Genomic DNA, 20,157 nt, shown 5'->3' with positions numbered 1-20,157 from the left:
AGTGGCCTGTCAGCCAAGCGCGAGGAGGCCAGTGATGGTTTTCCTTGGATTCTGGCGGAGTTCACGGGCACCACCGATACAGCTCAGCTGGTGTTTACTGGAGGAGTCTGAGATGGTGACGAGAAGCCTCTCGGAACGGCCCGCGTGGAACCACCACAGGAGGGTGTTTTCGGAGAAGCTGAGTGAAGATGAAGTCCCTACAACACAGCGGATCCGTGTCCCGGCTGATGGCAGTAAAATTACGTGTAGAGCAAAAAACAGCTTCGTGGGGCAAATTTACACGCCTGGGAAAATGTAATGTTTAAAGCTTACGGTTATTTCTTTTTACTTGCATCAGCAGGTACTTCGAGAGGTTTTTAAAATGCCTCGTGTGTGACTGAGCCAGTAATGTCAACAGGAACCTCATGTACTTGTGGAGACTTAACCGCCATTAGACCCTGCCCTGTCCCGTCACACGGCAAGCAGCTCATCACGGGTTAATGGGGTTTTTTTTTTTTTTTTTTTTTTTTTTGCAACTTCTTGAGCTCAGGGCCAAGACTGAAATTTCCCCGAATGAGAAAAACAACTCTCAACCACTACTGACGAACACCGAATGGCTCTGGAAACCGGCCTCTGGCTGCAATCTTGATGTTTCTTAATCAATTCAACCTAAAACGATAAGGCTAACCAGCACGGATCTGCAAAGTCTCCACTGTGGTTAAAAAAAAGGTCATTTTAGCACTAGCTTTCAGGAGTGAAAAGAAGGGAGATCCCTGTTCTCACACAAGTTTACGGCGGGTACATTTTCTGCGCTCAAACTACAGTTAAACAGCATTTTTCAGACCTTAACGCAAACGTGAAGGAAGCTTTCCTATTACAAAATCCACACAGCTATACACTTGAGGAAGTTTTTCCTAACTGTGAACTGGAAGCGCTTAATCTACGATGCAACAGAATCTAACAGAATTCCGCAGCTGCTCTCCGAGTGAGGACGAGTGAGGACGCTATGTACCTGTGGACTAGTATCGGAGTGTGGCAGGCGCTATCTGTGTAAAAGGACATTTCCGAAGATGAAATACGTAAATCTCATTACAGATCAGCATTAATAGATTAGATGAAGACGTGCGGTAGAGTCTGAGAGGGGAACCGCGGCTCTGAACACCATTTCGGCGAAAATGTTATCCCCTCCGGAAAGAGAATCCCGTCCTTCTCATCAGCAGATCGGTATTACAGAAAACGGAACCCCAATATTTTTCTATTTTTAATTCCATCAGTAAGATCTGTGAAAATGTGCTCTCTTATTGTACAGACACTTTATAATATCCTCTTCTTTGCCTCTCGGTCTACAAAACCTACGATATTTCCTCTCTGGGCCTCGCTACCCCTGGTCTTAAAGAACCCTGTACTTGCAGCGCTGTTCCTCTTTGGAAACCTTTCTCAGCCACCTGGCACTGATTCCAGGCCTCCTGGAGACTAATGAGTAACTTCTTAAGAGAAGAGTTCACCCGGCATCAGACAGCATCTGATGAGCAGAGGGAGTGCAAAAAGAAACAGGAGGAATACAGCTAACGGTAAGAAGCGTTCTACAAGCTGCCACGGCTAAGAGTCTTTGTCAGCAAAGAAAAACAAAATGAAAAGAGAGCGAGAAAGAGAGGCAGACAGTCTTTAAAACGTTACCGTGAGAAATGGCTCTAAAATTTTAGCTCCTACCACTAAATAATGAATGATACCTACCATCTAAAAAGTACTAGATACAAAGTAGAAGTCAAAACTCCTTGCTCCTGGCATGTTTAAATCTGCTCAAAGAGGAAAAACAATCCTAAAATAATTTAATGAGATATTCTAAGAGTTCACAAAGGAGTGGCCACAGAGGACCTGGAACAACACAGAGAAGTTTGACAAAAAAGGTAGAAAGAGAGTGGAGCCCTAGAAAAAGGGGGATCAAATACACAGACTAATAGTAAAACCATATGATGGGGGATGGACAGAATGGGTAAAGGCGGTTAAAAGGTACAGATTTCAAGTTATAAAATAAGTAAGTCACGATGGTGGCTACAGTTAATAATCCCGTATTATAGATTTGAAAGTTGCTACATGAGATCTTAAAAGTTCCCATTACAAGAAAAACATGTAACTGGGTGGTGACAGAAGTCAACTAAACTAACTGTGCTGATCATTTCACTATGTACACAAATACCAAGTCATCACGTTGTACGCCTAAAACTCACGTTATATGTTAATTATATCTCCATTTTTAATAGGCTAATATGTGTAGTATTATAGAAACACTTCCAGAAATCATTCTTGAAACTCTGGTATCACAATAGAAAAGCAGATGATTGTTACAATTTACAAACAGACAAGGGTCCACTAAACATAAAAAAGATGTTCAGCCTCTAAAATAACCAGCTGGATTCAAGCTGGAGGGCTCCGTGGGTCCTAAAACTAGTGCCCTCTTCCTGTCACCCCCAGCTCTGAACCAGCTGCTGAAAAAGGCAAGACGACAGCTCACGTGCGTCACAAATGATCTTTTTTTATTGTGGATCGGCCTGATGGTGGGACCACAGCTTGTTAAACTACATGGCCCTGACCTTCTCAAATCTGAACCCTCGACATGGGCTGAATTCTTCCCGCAGTGCAGTCAGAAGCGGAAAAGACTTTACCCACAAGGTCAGAATGTAGCCCCAGGCAGCGAAAGAGAAGGGCTGGGCCCCAGAACACACTCCCTCCCCTTAAGAAAAAAAAGCCTGAGGAGAAAAGGTGCCAAGAGGTGAATGAATACTTAGGAGAGAATCCTCTCTATGAGGATTTTCACAGAATAATAATACGGGGGAAAAGCTGGAGAAATAAGAACCCTAAATATCAGGCCCAGGAGTTGCAGCTTCACTGTGTAAGCACAGAGGGAGGCCGGAGGTTGGAGGAGGGTCATTCAGGAGGGGCTGAAGGAAAGACAGCCCTGGGGATCAGGGGCAGAGACCCTGCTACAACAGAGTAACTACACTGTCTCCTGAGGTGACGAAGCCTGAAACGTAGCCAATTAAATGGTTATGCCCACCTTCTCCTCAAGATACAATGGAGCAAGGGGTGTCTGGGTGGCTCGGTCGGTTAAGCGGCCGACTTCGGCTCAGGTCATGATCTCACACTCTGTGAGTCGGAGCCCCGCGTCGGGCTCTGTGCTGACAGCGCGGAGCCTGGAGCCTGCTGCAGATTCTGTGTTTCCCTCTCTCTCCTCTTCCCCCGCTCATGCCCTGTCTCTCTCTCTGTCTCTCAAAAATGAATAAACGTTAAAAAAAAGTTCTTTAAAAAAAAATACAATGGAGCAAACGAAAATGGATTAAAAATAGGTCATGTCCCCCAAAAGACCCCACTGGGCCATTTTCTGAAGTGCCAGCTGAGCAAAAAGTCAAACATGCCAAGTCAACCTCTGGTCTTTAATAAAAACTTTCAGTGAAGGGTTCCAAAATGACAGTGATTAGGACTCACAGGGAGTCAGACGGCTGACTAAAAACCAGAGATGTCCTGTGGCTGGTGTAAAATAAAAACAAAATAATCTCAATTCCTCTCTCTCTCTCTCTCTCTCCCACACACACACTCACACACACACTCACACTCCCTGTCTCGCAGGTAATGTGGGAGCAGCAGCTGGGCATCTACGAGCAGTCTTTCTCTGAGTGCTACACTCCAGCCTGCTAGGCCTGGCTGCTCCTTGGGGCCCAGCTTAACCCCCGCCCTAGGAAACCAGGAATCCCGTGGGTACTGCACATTCCAAAACATACCAGAGCAAACCACAAGGGCTGCTATTTAACTTCCTAAAAACACCCCAGTGCCACAGAACCACACTGTGCCTGGTCTAGCCCTGGTTGTTCTAGGCTCCAGGGTCTCCCAACAGAACGCTGCTCTCCTTGATGCAACTCATGGAAGAAAACGCCTGATGATCTCAATGGTCTTACCTTTCAAACCAAGTTTAAAAATTAAAAGAAAGCTTTTCTTCTCTGTGGCTCCTTGCCCATTACAGGTTATCCTGGTAACAGTTGTCTTCAAATTTACTGCATTAGCAGATTAGCAGGAGTAAAGTGGGACGTGGAAGCAAAACAGAAGCTCTTCTGCAAAGAAAAAAAGAGCGTATGATCACAGCGGGTTCTGTGTGGGTCTGACGACAGCTGCCAGTAAAGATACGGTTTCAGGGTCCTGATTCACGTAGAACTGCACCTCAGAAACTTGAGAAGCTCCAGTTAACTGCAATTTTTCTGTGGGAAAACAGGGAAAAAAGGCACCGTCGGCCCCCTGCCTCAGCTTTTAACCTACACTAAACAATAACCCAGAAATAGAGACACCGTAATTTCACCATCTGTGAACAAATAACAAAGAACGTATGTATTACCGTCATCTTATGAAAACATCAATAATATTCTTATCCGACACAGAGCTAAGTAATGGCACTATACTTTAAAATACTGAAAGCGGGGCGCCTGGGTGGCTCGGTCGCTTGAGCATCCGACTTCGGCTCGGGTCATGATCTAGCAGTCTGTGAGTTCGAGCCCCACGTCGGGCTCTGTGCTGACAGCTCAGAGCCTGGAGCCTGTTTCAGATTCTGTGTCTTCCTCTCTCTCTGCCCCTCCCCCGCTCGTGCCCTGTCTCTCTCTCTCTCTCTCTCTCTCTCTCTCTCTCTCTCTGTCAAAAATAAATGAACATTAAAATACTGAAAGCAAATTCGGGGGTGGCTGGGTGACTCAGATGGTCAAGTGTCTGACTTGGTTTCAGCTTAGGTCACGATCTCAGTTTCGTGACTTCTAGCCCTGCGATGGGCCCTGTGCAGAGCCTGCTTAGGATTCTCTCATCCTCTCTCTCTCTCTCTCTCTCTCTCTCTCTCTCTCCCCTTCCCTCCCTCCCTCCCTCTCTCTACTCCTTCCCTGCTCACGCTCTCTCTCAAAATAAATAAACTTAAAAATATAGTAATAAAATTAAATAATAAAAATAATAAAATAAAAATTTTAAAGCAGATTTTCAAAGTATCTCCCTCTAAATGCCCTCAAGTAGCCCCATGTAATATGTTAAAACATAACGTTTACCAGGAAATGTAAGCAGAATATTGAAGTCACTGAAGTACTAGCTATACAGCCAAATTCTAATGTCAATGAATCAAATACTACACATGAAAGGACTATAAACTGTCTTCCAAGGCACTTCATTTATAACTTAACACTGCAGGAAAAAAAGACTCAAACTATGGACAATATGCTAATGAGAAATCTTGTAAGAATGCAGTCTACAAGGCATTTCACAAAAAATGCTGTTCATGTGATAACCTTTCTTCCATAAAACACACTACACTCAGGTCAATGTTTTCCATCAAGTAATAAATAGAAACAATGCTAACTGCTTGATAAAATGAATGAAACAAAACAGTAAGAAACCCAGGTTAAAATGAAAAGAACATAAAAATCTGATGTACTTATGTGCTCCACAGGATTTGTGTGTGCGCGCGCGCGCGCGCGCACACACACACACACACACACACACACACACTCTTTAGCGTTTAATTTGAGTGGCCGCAGGACCCTCAAAACTAATCCACAATCATCTTTTCCAGGAGCCAAGACCACCCACCTCTCCTGCTTGTGGGCGGATCACAGGCTCCCAGCAGAGCTGGACAACCTGCCGGCCTCACGCTGCCCCACACGCCCATCCAGGAAGCCAAAAGAAAAAACCCGCTGTCAAATGTACTCCCGAGCATTATGAACCTGAGTGCTTATTAAATAGGAACAAGTATGCTGAGACTTAATCCACTTTTCTGGAATACGGTCTTTGCATAATTGCTCCTACTCTTTGCACTTAGGCTAATTAGGAAAGGGAGTGGGTCTGTACTACTGATGGCAAGAAATACAGTTGGTTATTCTAAGGTGGGAGAACATGAGAAACAGGACCAGACGATGGAAGACAGAACGGGCCAGTGTCCGAGTGGAGCAGCGGAACTCTGAGTAAAGAGCATATACTGAATACACGTTGAAATGCCTCTAGAGGGGCGCCTGGGTGGCGCAGTCGGTTGGGCGTCCGACTTCAGCCAGGTCACGATCTCGCGGTCCGTGAGTTCGAGCCCCGCGTCGGGCTCTGGGCTGATGGCTCGGAGCCTGGAGCCTGTTTCCGACTCTGTGTCTCCCTCTCTCTCTGCCCCTCCCCCGTTCATGCTCTGTCTCTCTCTGTCCCAAAAATAAATAAACGTTGAAAAAAAAAATTTAAAAAAAAAAAAAAAAAAAAAAAGAAATGCCTCTAGATCGACAGTAAAAAGACTACCTCGGTTGTTTTGCCTTGTTTTTCAAAGGCACAATCTACAAGGACCAGGAGAAGGCAACAGAATTGGAGGGGTGCTGGAAGGGAGCAGAAGGAGTGCTGCCTGAAGAAATTATTCCCTGAATACTCAGATCCCTAAACATCCTCACCCTCTGTCCCACCCCTGCCAGCCCCAGGAGGCAGGCCTCTGAACTGGGAGACCCTGGTTCAGCTGGGCACAGCTGGGGACAGCTTGCCACCCTGACAACAGAAAGGCTGTGGGAACTGCGGAACAAATGCGGAGACACAGGCACCCCCCACTGCCCACCCCAGCCCCAGCCAGATTCTCTTACTGGGCGCCAACAGTCTTCGGAGCTAACGAAACTTGAGAAAAAAAAAGAACCTGAAAGCACCAAGACACTGGGCACTTCCCAACCAAGGAGCGCTACTAGTCGCTGTGCTGGAAAGTTCGTAGCCAACGCACCCCTCTTGTGATGGGAGCCTTCAATCTACTACTGTTAAAACCAAATGTTTTTTTAAAAACCCTTTTTCAGGGGCGCCTGGGTGGCGCAGTCGGTTAAGCGTCCGACTTCAGCCAGGTCACGATCTCGCGGTCCGTGAGTTCGAGCCCCGCGTCAGGCTCTGGGCTGATGGCTCGGAGCCTGGAGCCTGTTTCCGATTCTGTGTCTCCCTCTCTCTCTGCCCCTCCCCCGTTCATGCTCTGTCTCTCTCTGTCCCAAAAATAAAAATAAAAAAACGTTGAAAAAAATAAAAAATAAAAATAAAAACCCTTTTTATCGCAAATTTGCAGGACAGTTGCAAGAGCAGTAGGAGAAACTCTCAGCGAGCCTCCACTAGTCTCACAAGTGACCACTGGGTCACTTTTGCTTGAACGCTCCACTCCCTCTCTGCGAACATCCCAAATGTTTGAGACCTTTCTGCAAAGGTTTCGTGGACCTTTCCGCAAACACGCCACTGTGTATTTCCTAAGAACAAGGATAGTAAGTAACACAAGCACAGTACATATGTCACAGTCAAGAACACAGTACCTGTTGACTATGGAGTAAATAGTTCACTTTCTAATCCTGCCAATGGTTTTATGATGTCGTTCGTGGCAATCTTCCCTCCCCTCCACTCAGGATCCTATGTCACATTTCCTTCCACTCCTGTCTGAAACAGCCCGCCAGCATTTCTTAGTCTTTCATTTTTTTATCTTTTTGAAGACTACAGGGTATGCATTTCTGGCGGGAATGACTGAAGTTTTGTTTTTCCCAGAGTATCACATAAGGCAGATGTCAACCTGTCCCTTTACTGGTGACCACTCTGATCACCCGGTTAAGACGATATGTGCCATATTTCTCCACTGTAAAATAACCGTTTTCTCCCAAGTAATCAATTGGTAAGTAATCTGTGGGAAGATATTTTGAGATTATGTCCTTAAAACATTCACTCAGTAGTTTTACTACCCACTGGCAATTTTTGTCTGAATCAACTGTTACTCTGATGGTTATAAAGCGGTGTTTTCTTGAAAGTCTACTATTCCTTCATCAGATGACATTCTAACTTCAGGAAGGTGGGCCTCCTTCTCCCCACTCATCTTTATTCTGTTAACAGTGTGGACTCATAGGTTCTTATTTTAATTATTAATGCCATTATCCACTCTGATACTCAAGTTGTCCCAGATTCAGCCAGTGAGAATCCCTTCAAGCAGACTCCCATGTGCTTTCCATGCTTTTTGAGCACTTCCCTATTTCCTGGCATAACAACACGTTCGAGATTCATCCTGAACGTTCTCTGCCCCAGCTCTAAAATCATCCATCTTCCAAGGAGCCCTGGTTCTTTTAGTGGAGAATGTAATGCAGAAATGAAGATTTGAGAGCCAAGGACAAAGCTGGGAAAGACGGTGATTCCAAATAATTCAACTGTGTGTGCTATGTGTATCCCTGACTTTTAAATATGAAGGAAAACCAAAGATCGCCAGACATCTCAGGAAATCCTCTAGCATGAAAAGTCAAGGGCAAAACAAACAGAAAAATACAAGCTGGAGTAAAGACTATACAAGGAAGAGAGAATATAAAAAAAAAAAAAAATTGTATCCTCAGATGGATAATACATCCATTGGGGGAAAAAAAAAAACAAAAAACACAGGATACTATTTAAAAGGGCACAGAGAATAATTAACAGACTAATACAGAAGGAAAATGATTTCTGACCCGGGAGTCTATACTCAGCCAAACTATCAACCAAGAGTACACAGAAAAACGAGTCAAAGATCTACCTCCTACACGATTTATTCGCAGAAAGCTACCGTGCAGAGACTGTGCTCCACTGACACAAGAGGGACAGCCATAAAGAAGACAACACAGAATACAAGAACAAGAGAGTCAATGCAGGAGAGAGGCGGAGAGAACCCCTGGGATCCTGGCAGACAACTGTGCTCCCTGCAGGGAGGGCAAGCAGGGCAGGCCGGAGCGGGGAAAGATTTCCTCGAAAAGATAAGGCTGATGGAATACTTGCTGAACACGTAACTGACTAAAAGTCTGAAGCTAAAACAGTGCATTAATAGCTTCTTAGAAAAGTGATGGTGGGGCATCTGGGTGGCTCAGTCGGTTGAGCGTACAACTCTTGATTTTGGCTCAGGTCATGATTGCAGGGTCATGGGAGGCGGGAGCCTACTTAAGATATTCTCTCTCTCTCTCTCTCTCTCTCTCTCTCTCCTTCTACCCCTTCTCCGCAGTTTGTGCACTCATACTCTCTCTCAAAAAATAAAAAATTAAAAAGTGATGGGTGCCTGGCTGGTTCAGTTGGTACAGCATGTGACTCTTGATCTTGGGGTTGTCAGTTTAAGTCCCACGCTGGGTGGAGAGATTACATATAAACAAACAAACAGGGGTGTCTGGGTGGCTCAGTCAGTTAAGCATCCGACTTCGGCTCAGGTATTGATCTCACAGCTGGTGGATTTGAGCCCCGCATCATCAGGCTCTGTGCTGACAGCTTGGAGCCTGGAGCCTGCTTTGGATTCTTTATCTCCCTCTTTCTCTGCCTCTTCCCCACTCGCTCTGTCTCTTAAAAATAAATAAACATTAAAAAAAAAAAACACAAACATAACATTTTAGAGGGGGAAATGATACTATTTCTGGGAAAACCAAAAAATTTTTAGGAAAGGAAAAATATTTGTAATTTACCACTTAACATTAAAGAGCACACAGGGTCATAATGATAAAACTAATTACTGATTTAACCAAAATTGTAATAAAATTATCAAGGAAAGACGGAGAAGACAGACTGTGGGGAGGGGAGAGGAGAGGAGAAAGCTAATCCTTATTCCATATCTTTTCACAGCAGGAAATAATAGATATGCTTAAAACCAAAAACAAATTAGCATACAAGTAAGCAAATATGAACTCTTCAAATATGTTCTTCAGACATATGGAGGTAAATACATTTTTTAATTGGCCAGAAGAATTCAAAGAACTACAAACTGCCTTCAGGAAAAGGGAAAAGAGGGTGGAGAGGCTAAAGAAAGCTGTTTTTCTTATCCAACCTCCCAGAACTAGCTCACTCTTAACTGTGGATGTGTAAAACACTGACAAAAAAAAATTTTTAATAAATTTTTAAGAAGAATGCTTAACTGGGAAAAGCTTTTAAATGTTGAGACCATGGGGCGCCTGGGTGGCGCAGTCGGTTAAGCGTCCGACTTCAGCCAGGTCACGATCTCGCGGTCCGTGAGTTCGAGCCCCGCGTCAGGCTCTGGGCTGATGGCTCAGAGCCTGGAGCCTGTTTCCGATTCTGTGTCTCCCTCTCTCTCTGCCCCTCCCCCGTTCATGCTCTGTCTCTCTCTGTCCCAAAAATAAATAAACGTTGAAAAAAAAAAAATTTTAAAAAAAATAAATGTTGAGACCAGAGAGCTTTAACAACAGCAACTCACTAGCTATGAAACTAAGTCCTCTAACCTGAGTACCCATTTCTTCATCTATGAAATAACGAGTTGCACTAATAAACTCTAAATGTTCTTCCTGCTTCAGTAATTTATGAATCTGCTATAAAAACAAAGTAATCTAGGCTTTAAATATGGTGCCAGTGGCAGGGCATCTGACTTCGGCTCAGGTCATGATCTCACGGTTCATGGGTTTGAGCCCCCCTGTCGGGCTCTGTGCTGACGGCTCAGAGCCTGGAGCCTGCTTCAGATTCTGGGTCTGCCTCTCTCTCTCTCTCTCTCTCTCTCTCTCTCTCTCTCTCTCTCTCTGTGTGTGTGTGTGTGTGTGTGTGTGTCCCTCCCCTGCTCATGCACTGTCTCTCTCTCTCTCTCAAAAACAAATAAACATTAAAAAAAAAAGATTAAAGATACACACACGAAGGATGTCCACGAGGACAATCCACGAGGATGACGACAGGTACTTCCTTCTCAAAAAGGGGCAACTCTCCCCAGGTGTTTAACTTCTAGGAAACCCCAAGGTTTACATCGTAACTAAAGGGCGAAGATGAGAAGGGCCTGGCCAAAGCGCTCTTGAGAGTACGGAAGCGCGGAACAACAGCACAGTGTTGCGGGGCTGAAGGAGGAAAAGCAGGGATTTGCTAGTGACCGCTACAACGTGCACTCTAACGGGTGACGTCCTAGTCTATTGAGGCCACTGCAGAATACCACACTGGGCGGCTGATAACAACAGAAATTTAGTTCTTACAGTTCCAGAGGCTGGGAAAGCCCAAGATCTCAGCGTCTGGTGAGGACCCGCTTCACGGTTCACAGACAGTGGTCTTGTTTGCTGTGTACTCGCTCAGCAGGAGGGGGCCGGCAAACCTCCGGGGTGGGTTTTTAAACCCCCTTCATAAAGGCTCCACCCGCATGGTCTAACCACCTCCCAACAGCATCACACCGAGGATGCGTAAGGATTAGATTTCAACACACGGACCTTGAGGGGGGACACCGACATTCAGTCTATAGAAATGGGTATCGTTAGAGTCTTCTCTCAGAGGAAATGGATCCAGAGGGCCCCCTTCAAAACAGGAAACCAAGATTTAAGAAAGAGATAATACACTTTTATATTTATTTCTGCCAACCATTCTTTGAAGGAGCCACATTTTCTTCAACAGCCAATAGCTCTATCACTGAGCATCTCCTCTTTTCAGTACTACTGACTCTGACCAAGGCCAAGAAGGGGAATTCAAGAACAATATACCTATAAAATTACCAGTCAGAAATGAGGACTGGTTTAGCCTAAGACAGTGAAAAAAACCAGACTCTCAACTCAACAGTGTCTAAATACGTACTTGCTTAGTCACAGAATTTGAGAACAGCAACAATGAACATCTACCCTTACAAATCCTTTGTGCTAGCATTATGCAAGCATTTTCCACTCTCTTAGGTATTAATTCCTATTTTACAGTTGAGGATAATAAGAAAGGATTTACTCCAAATAACCCTTATGTGAACTAGGTTTTGTTTTTTTAAGCTCACCTTAGGAAAAAAGCCAATGAAAATCTCTCTATGCTGTCACGTGAATTTTTAATATAGATTCCAAGATATTCCCCACTGATGCAAATTCACAAGAGGAAGTCACAGCTAATGCAGAACATACGAGAAAGCATTTTCTCCTTATATCCCACGTCACGCACAAACAAAACACCTCAAGTACAGAGAGGCGACCCAGCCTGATCACATAAAAGCAAGTCCCTTGATGACTTCTTAGCAACATCAGGAAGCTCCAAGGTAGGCCAGCTCGATCAGAGTAAAATTTTAACATGGGTCTTCCCCTCACTTCTGTAAGTATTCATTCTCACACATGTTTTTCAAAACACCAAGTCCAAAGAGAGGGAGTATGAGATGGGAAGATAATCCATCTTTGAGGCCTTGTCCATCATCTCATCCTCAATGCCTAGCACAGTGTGAATAATAATTCTAAAAATCCACAAAAACTTGAATGCAAAAATCATCAAAAATGAACGAACAACTCATAATTGGGAGAAATCACCTAAATAAATAATTTGGATGACTTCAGAGGCATCTTTCTTTCTTTCTTTTTCTTAATATATAATTATTTAACCCATGACTCCAGTCTTGTGGTGGTCTTAGTGCAACAATTAAGTGTGGGGTTTTTGTTTTGTTTGTTGGTTGGTTTTTTGAGAGGGGTGGGGCAGAGAGAGACCAGGAGAGAGAGAATTCCAAGCAGATTCCACGCTGTCAGCACAGAGTCAGCACAGAGCCTGATGCAGGGCTCAAACTCACAAACCGTGAAATCCTGACCTGAGCCTAAATCAAGGGTTGGACGCTTAACCGACTGAGCCATGCAGGCACCCCCAAAGGTATCTTTCAACAAAATTTAAAGATATATTTGCATGTAAATATTTATACTTAGTATTTCAATATTTATACTTAAATATACACATATACACGTAACTCAGCTAATTTCAGAAACGCCAATCATTTTAATACAAGTCGTGGCAAGAATACCAAGGCTTCTAAATCATTAATCATGGGGAGGCTCATTCGGTTAAGCGTCCGACCCTTGATTTTGGCTCAGGTTAAGATCTCATGGTTTGTAAGATCAAGCTCCATGTCAGGCTCTGCACAGTGAGGAGCCTGCTTGGGATTCTCTCTCTCCCTCTCTCTCTCTGTCCCTCCCCCACTCGCACACACACACGCTCTCGCTCTCTCTCCAAATAAATAAACTTAAAAACAATCATTAATGAGAAATCACCATACCAAGAACGCAAAAAAAAAAAAAAAAGTCTTTATTAAAGTATAAAACATCCACAGTAAATCCATACTATCACTTTTTAAAAACACAATCACATATGTAAAGTACTTTAGGTAAAAACTTTGGGGGCGCCTGGGTGGCGCAGTCGGTTAAGCGTCCGACTTCAGCCAGGTCACGATCTCGCGGTCCGGGAGTTCGAGCCCCGCGTCAGGCTCTGGGCTGATGGCCCAGAGCCTGGAGCCTGTTTCCGATTCTGTGTCTCCCTCTCTCTCTGCCCCTCCCCCGTTCATGCTCTGTCTCTCTCTGTCCCAAAAATAAATAAACGTTGAAAAAAAAAAAAAAAAAAAAAAAAAAAATTTAAAAAAAACTTTGGCACCTGATTAGATTACATCATCGTCTGGCTATGCACCTTATGGGATACTCAAATCACTGCAGTCATGCATGAAGCCAACCCAATCTAAGTTGCTATTAAAATGGAGCCAAGTCATAAATTAGTAAATTAGCATCCAAAGGAAAGCCCCAACTCTGCCTATAAGACGAGAGCAATGGTATGCAAGGCGACACGATCTCAATCGCCAGCAAGTGGCTCAGCCACGATAAACCATCAAGTTTAATTTGATGTAAAAGCTGAGATTTCCATAATCCAGGATACAACGGCAAGAAACACATCAAAACTTTTTGCAGGACATCTTGGTAACCAAGTGATTAGTAAGTTAAATAAAAGTACAGAGATTGGAAAATGTGCTAATAAGCACCATGAAAGTGGAAGAATTTGTCCACTGAGAACTCAACCCAAGAATGGGATTGTCTCTCTCCCTCTCTCTGCCCCACCCAGGTGCGCACACTCACGTGTGTGTCTCTCTCTCTAACTAAATAAACATTTTAAAAAGTTCAACTAGATTATCTCTGTGACTGTAAATAATTTAGCGCAGCGTATAAATGATCTTCATTAGAACTGCGGCAACGCAACCAAAACCACACCTCCCTCCAAATCACGGCAAGGTACTTCGGCCCGAGGATGCGCAGAGGCCATACTGTATGCCCCACGCCACCAAACAATGGGGAAGACTTAAAAGAGAACACAGATTTGGTTCAGTCAGCTTCTGGGCAAGAATTCATCTCTCTAAACTTACCTTATCTGTAAAATGAGAAGATCAGACTAAACTATCACTTATGATGCTTCAAATCCTAACCTTCTAGAAAATGAAATATAAAATCTAAGTGAAACCAGGAGATTCAAAGAGATGAAGAAAAAGGAACCAATGAGTAACCACAGTCAAACTCTTAAGAAATTCAGTAAATTTCAGCAAGAGCTTAAAGTATAGAGTCCCGGTAACAGAATTTATAGAGTTGTACAGTATCACTGTATTCTGCTAGGAAACTGATTTGGTCTGTGTCCAGTATTTTTGTTTTGCTTTAAGTCCACATATGGACACACCACCTCCAAGGAAGGCCAAACTGCAGAAAGGTCAGGGGAACAGAGGGCTCACAAAGGTACGTACGGTCCCTTTCTCCCATAAAAAGTGGACCAAGAAACTCTTCCTCCTACGTCAGGTTATAATCCCCAGTGCCACCTTCAGCGTTCTCCAACAGCACCATAGGCCTGCTTTGTCAAGGACCCAAACCCAGTACAACTCGACGCCCTTTTGATAGGAGTTGTGGTTATTTTTAGGTGTCGTAAGGTAAACTGGAGTATGAATTCATCCACGAAGCTTGTAAGATACCCCACACCCACCTTTCCTGTGGTATACAACCCAGTACATATATAAAACAGGACAGGGTCCTCCGAAAAGAATCCTGACAGGTATCTGGAGAACAGGATTTAGATTCACAAATTCTGTTCATTCACTCATTGCATGAAACGAGTTAATAGGCAGAAGCTCAAGGCAGAATGAAAACCTTAACACAGCTCTTCAAAGGCACATTTACGAATAGCTTCTGTGGCCTGTACCAGACCTCATATTTTTCTCCATCCTTAAGAAGGGGGGAAAGACCCCTCTCAAAGAGTTTGATTTATAGCACGGTAGGAAAAAACAAAACCAAATTCTTCTTTCTCACAGAGTAAAATGTTTTACCTGACAGACTTTCCTCTGTATCGCAGTTGCTTTCACTAGGCCACCACTGATGACCGTTTAGTTTTCATTTTTCCTATTATGAAACAACGCCGGGGTTCCCAGGAGTGGAGCTGTCGATCAAACGTGTGTTTCTAACTAGACGCACACGGGCAAACGGCTCCCCCGGAGGCCGTGCCATCCGAAGGGCCACCAGCAATGCAGGCGCGCCGTGTCCCCACACCCTGGCCCTGACGCGCACCGTTCGTACGTCTGAGAGCCACTTACACTCCGCTCTTCAGCCCACTGTCTGTTTACATCCTTTGTCCGTGTTTCCACCGGGGCCGGCCTTCTCCGTGACTTGTAGTGGGGACTTACAAGGCAGAAAACGAGCCCTCTGTCCGACCGCATTCCAATCTCTTCAACTCATTCCGATCTGGTGTCTGTCTGTGCCACTCAACTGAAACTGCTCTTTCCAGTCACCAGTGACCTCCAGATGGGGCTAAGTCCAAATGCAACTCCTTCTGTCCTCATCTTGAACTCGCCCTCGGCAGCTTTCAATACAGCTGACCAGCAGCCCCTCCTCATTACAACATTCTCCTCACTCGCCTTCTTTGGTATTAGGCTCCCGGTTTCCTCCCTGGCTTCTTCAGTCTCCCTAGCCGGGGCTCCCGTCCTCCCCCCCCCTTCCCCTCCCACACGACCGACCGCGGTGCAGGCCGCAGGGTCCGGGCGGTGCCCGCTACCTACTACGCTCTCCCAAGCTGACCTGACCGTATTAGCTGGGGTGCCCGCTCACACTTGTTCTATTCGCGCTGTCGCCCCAGCGACCGCAACAAGGCCCGGGACACTTTCAAAAAAAAGTCTTGTTGACTAAATGAAGCCATTTCAGTGGGTTTTAAAAAGGCCTCTACAGGGGCGCTTGGGTGGCTCAGTCGGTTAAGCGCCCGACTTCAGCTCAGGTCACGATCTCGCGGTCCGTGAGTTCGAGCCCCGCGTCGGGCTCTGGGCTGACGGCTCGGAGCCTGGAGCCTGCTTCCGATTCTGTGTCTCCCTCTCTCTCTGCCCCTCCCCCGTTCATGCTCTGTCTCTCTCTGTCCCAAAAATAAATAAACGTGGAAAAAAAATTTTAAAAAAAATAAAAAAAAAATTTTTTTTTTAAATAAAATAAAATAAAAATAAAAAGGCCTCTACAGACACAGTTGAGATACAACTTTATACAACCGAAGACCATCTCTGCACTTCAAACGCAGGCACCCAACTGCGGGCCGACGTTCCCTGTCGGATGGCTCAAGCACCCCAAAATCAGTGTCTCCAAAACTGCCCGTCCACCATACACCAACACTGACCGGCCATCAATCCTTTCCGTCCCCGTGTCGTCCCCGTGTCAGGAAAGGCATGCCCCGGGTGTAAAAGTCAGAGCCTGGAAACCACCCTGGCTCTTCTCTTCCCTCCCAATCCTATTCATCCAATTCCATCTTCTGAGTACCTCCCCGCCTCCATTTTCTGCCACCACCAGCCCCCTCCCCCAGGAGAAGAGAAACAGCTCCTGATCCATCTCCCTGGGTCTCCTCTGGACCGTCTAAGCCACTGTGGGTTCGGGTTCCTCGTCAGCGTCCCCTGCCACTCCGTGCGAGGCATGGTAACAATAATTCTGATCCATGTGGTCCACCACAGGAGCCACGTAAGGCTTCTGAGCACTTGAAATCTCTAGATTTGACGGAGGTGTGCTGTAAGCATAAAATACTCACTTGATTTCAAAGGCGTGGTACAAAAGACAGAAATGAAAATATCTCATTGGTAATTTTTATGCTGACTGCATATTTAAAAAAGTTAAGATTCCATATGTAGCTTGCATTACATCCTATTCATTGAGACATTGTCCTGAGCATTTCACTGAGAGCACCGGCACCATGGCCACCTTTTTCTAACCATGTATGACCACAGCATGGCAAGAGCTGGGCCTGGCACGGATCTGGCAGCGAGATGCTTGCCGAACGAATTATGGCCAGCAGTCAGTATATCATTTATGTGCGCTCACTTAAAAACAAAACATTAAACGTGTAATTCTCACTTGGGAGTTGGATGACACTTGTACGACACACTTGGTATTAAGAAGATCTTCTATGTTTAAAACTTTATTCTTTTAAATGTTTATTTATTTTGAGAAACAGGGAGAGAACACAAGTAGGGGAGGGGCAGAGAGAGAGAGAGAGAGAGAGAGAGAGAGAGAGAGAGAGAATCCCAAGCAGGCTCCATGCTGTCAACGCAGGGCCTGATGCAACGTAGGGCTCGATCATACGAACCGTGAGCTCATGACCTGAGCTGAAATCAAGAGTTGGACGCTTAACCGACTGAGCCACCCGGGTGCCCCTACGTTTAAACTTTAGGTACACACGCATCTTAAGAAATAATTACTAGGGGCGCCTGGGTGGCGCAGTCGGTTAAGCGTCCGACTTCAGCCAGGTCACGATCTCGCGGTCCGTGAGTTCGAGCCCCGCGTCAGGCTCTGGGCTGATGGCTCGGAGCCTGGAGCCTGTTTCCAGTTCTGTGTCTCCCTCTGTCTCTGCCCCTCCCCCGTTCATGCTCTGTCTCTCTCTGTCCCAAAAATAAATAAACGTTGAAAAAAAAAAAAAATTAAAAAATAAAAAAAAAAAAAAAGAAATAATTACTTACTTCTTTAATGTGCATTCTAATCATGTCGTCATTAATTTTTCTAAATTCTCATGGCCAAAATTTCTGTTAGAAGGGAAAGACAGACTGGGGAAGACGGGAAATTCAAGCTGGCCTATAAATAACTTGAAGATTATGAGTCATCAACTAGTAAAACATTGGTCATCACAACTCAAAAAATCAGCCACAAGAGAAGGAAGGTTGGCGGACAGCACAAGGCAAAGCAAGCAAGTTAAGGATAAACACGCAAAGTCTAGTCAACGAGAGCTGGACTCGTTTTGTTATTCCCTCTGCAACATTATCAAGCCACGGAGAGGGTGTGGGATACACTCACGCTGACAAGCTTTACAGTCGTATGTTGTCATTCTACAGAAAACACACTCTCAGATGGCCTCACAAACCCAGAAAGTGATAGGGTAGAAAGGACGATCCAAATGATCATTACATTTGAAGTACAGAACAACCGTGACCTGAACGAATTTCAACGTGATTTAGGTTGGAAGCCCTTTAAAAATTTAAATTTGGGTCCTCATTCAGCCTCCACAGACAGATCACGACCAAACAAGCACCCCCAGTGAGAGTATGACAAAGTTTACCCCTCAAACAGAGACATAGCTACCAGCGAACAGGACACAGAACACTGTGGGGACCCCACAAAACAACCCAGGTCTTCCACAAATAGAGGGCAAGAGGGGGAAAAAGTGATGAATGGGTAATCTACCATTTTTTTAAAACTGGTAGACTTTATGTGGATCCTGATTTGCCAAAATTAGAACACTGTACCAAAAATTATACTATGAGGCAGGTGGAAATTTCACTCTGGGTATTAGATAACATTAAGCAACTACCGTGTGGGGTTGCTTTCTAGATCTGAGAGTTTTGTGGTTATGTTCTGTATGATTAAACAGCCAAAGGGGAAAAAAAAGTGTTTTCCTTCGAAAGATAGTACATGTATACTGGCATATTTACACAAGAAACAATATAATTACTTGGGGATTTTCTTCCAAGTAATATGGAAAGAACTAACCATAAAGGGAAAAGTAATAAAGTGAATCACATTCCAAATGACTTCTCCTCCTCAAACGACACAATGGAAAGCCACCGAGCAGGTGAAGACATTCACCACACTTACATCTCCTGAAAAACTCATACCCAACATAAAAGAAATCCCACCAAGTGTCATGCTTGAAAGTATGTCCAAATATTGTGAGACTCCTCCTTTCAAAAAAAAAAACGGAGCCCAACTCCCCTCCCCTTGAAGGCAAGCTGGGACACTTTGACTCTCTTCTAACAAAGAGAACTCGGCAAAATTCAATGCCATGTGACTTCTGAGGTCATAAAAATGATAGCTTCCACTTGGTGCTCTTTCCCTCAAATCATTCTCGGGGGGCTGGTGGGGTGGGGGGAGTCGGTCACCATGTCCTGAGGACAGGACCCACAGGATCCCTGACACCAGCCCACATGAAAAGGAACCGTGGCCTGCCACCGACAGCCAGGACTAACCTGCCGGGCATGTGAATGAGCCACCTTGGGATGGAACTCCCCACCGCAGTCAAGCCTTCAGACTGGGGGTCAAGACACTGCCCAAGTTCATGTCCTACAGAAACCGAGACAATAAAGGTTTTTTTGTTGGGGGGGGGGGGGTCTAGGTGGCTCAGTCAGTTGAGCGTCCGACTTCGGCTCAGGTCACGATTTTGAGTTTTGTGAGTTCAAGCCCCACGTCAGGCTCTGTGCTGTCAGCTTGAGTCTGGAGACTGCTTCAGGTTCTCTGTCTCCCTCTCTCTCTGCCCCTGCCCCACTCCCCCTCTCTCTCTCAAAAATGAATAAACATTAAGAATTTAAAGGTTTTTTTGTTACTATGAGCCACTAAAAGTTTAAGGATAATTTGTTATGCAACAACAGAGAGCTAACACAATAAGAAAAACTAATAATGCAGTGAAAAAAAAAAAGAATGAAAACTTTAAAATATACTCTTTATAACAAAGGATATCCCAGGGGGCACCTGGGTGGCTCAGTCAGTTGAGCATCTGACTCTTGAGTGCGGCTCAGGTCACGATCCCATGGTCGGTCGTGGGACTGGGCCCCGCCTCGGGGCTCCGTGCTGTATGCTGGACAGCAATGGAGCCTGCTTGGGACTCTCTCCCTCCCCTGCTCTGCCCCTCTCCCACTAGTGCACACACGTGCTTGCACTCTAAGTAATAAATGCACTTTTAAAAAAGGGTAGAAAAAAAGGAGAGCCAAATGACCAATAAAAGTATGGAAAGGTGCTTGACTTCACTGGTGCAAATTCGAACTCTCCTAAGACATCACTACACAGCTAGGAGTGTAGCTGCAAAGCACAGCACGGACAACGCGAGCTGCGGGAGACGACATGCAGTGAAAGCCTGACACACCGCTGGTGTAACGGCACTTTCACTCGCTATGAGTACTTGAGGAGGTGCAGCCACAGTCGTCCAAAACCAAATATATGCACGCCTCTAAGACCTGGCAAT

The 20,157-nt window shown here is 45.0% G+C and overlaps 1 protein-coding gene across 22 annotated transcripts in view; it reads right to left on the bottom strand.

Annotated features, from left to right (window-relative positions):
- Window positions 1-20,157, bottom strand: part of PPP6R3 (protein phosphatase 6 regulatory subunit 3) — a 139,363-nt gene that overhangs the window by 89,337 nt on the left and 29,869 nt on the right. For 17 of the 22 annotated variants that reach the window (XM_032594939.1, XM_032594938.1, XM_032594940.1 and 14 more), the window contains exon 2: window positions 3,930-4,082. The exons of 2 other annotated variants lie outside the window; for them this stretch is intronic. The gene's annotated coding sequence lies outside the window, so the exon portion shown is untranslated. Of the gene's footprint in view, window positions 1-3,929; window positions 4,083-15,016; window positions 15,040-15,280; window positions 15,683-19,168; window positions 19,237-20,157 lie in introns of those variants that run through there. 3 more of the 22 variants (XM_030331556.1, XM_030331555.2, XM_030331557.1) reach the window with 3 other exon arrangements.

Source organism: Lynx canadensis, chromosome D1 (genome assembly GCF_007474595.2).
Source record: "Lynx canadensis isolate LIC74 chromosome D1, mLynCan4.pri.v2, whole genome shotgun sequence".
Classification (NCBI taxonomy): Eukaryota; Metazoa; Chordata; class Mammalia; order Carnivora; family Felidae; genus Lynx; species Lynx canadensis.
Note: the sequence above shows the minus strand (reverse complement) of the source record. Positions and strands in the feature narration are given on the sequence as shown.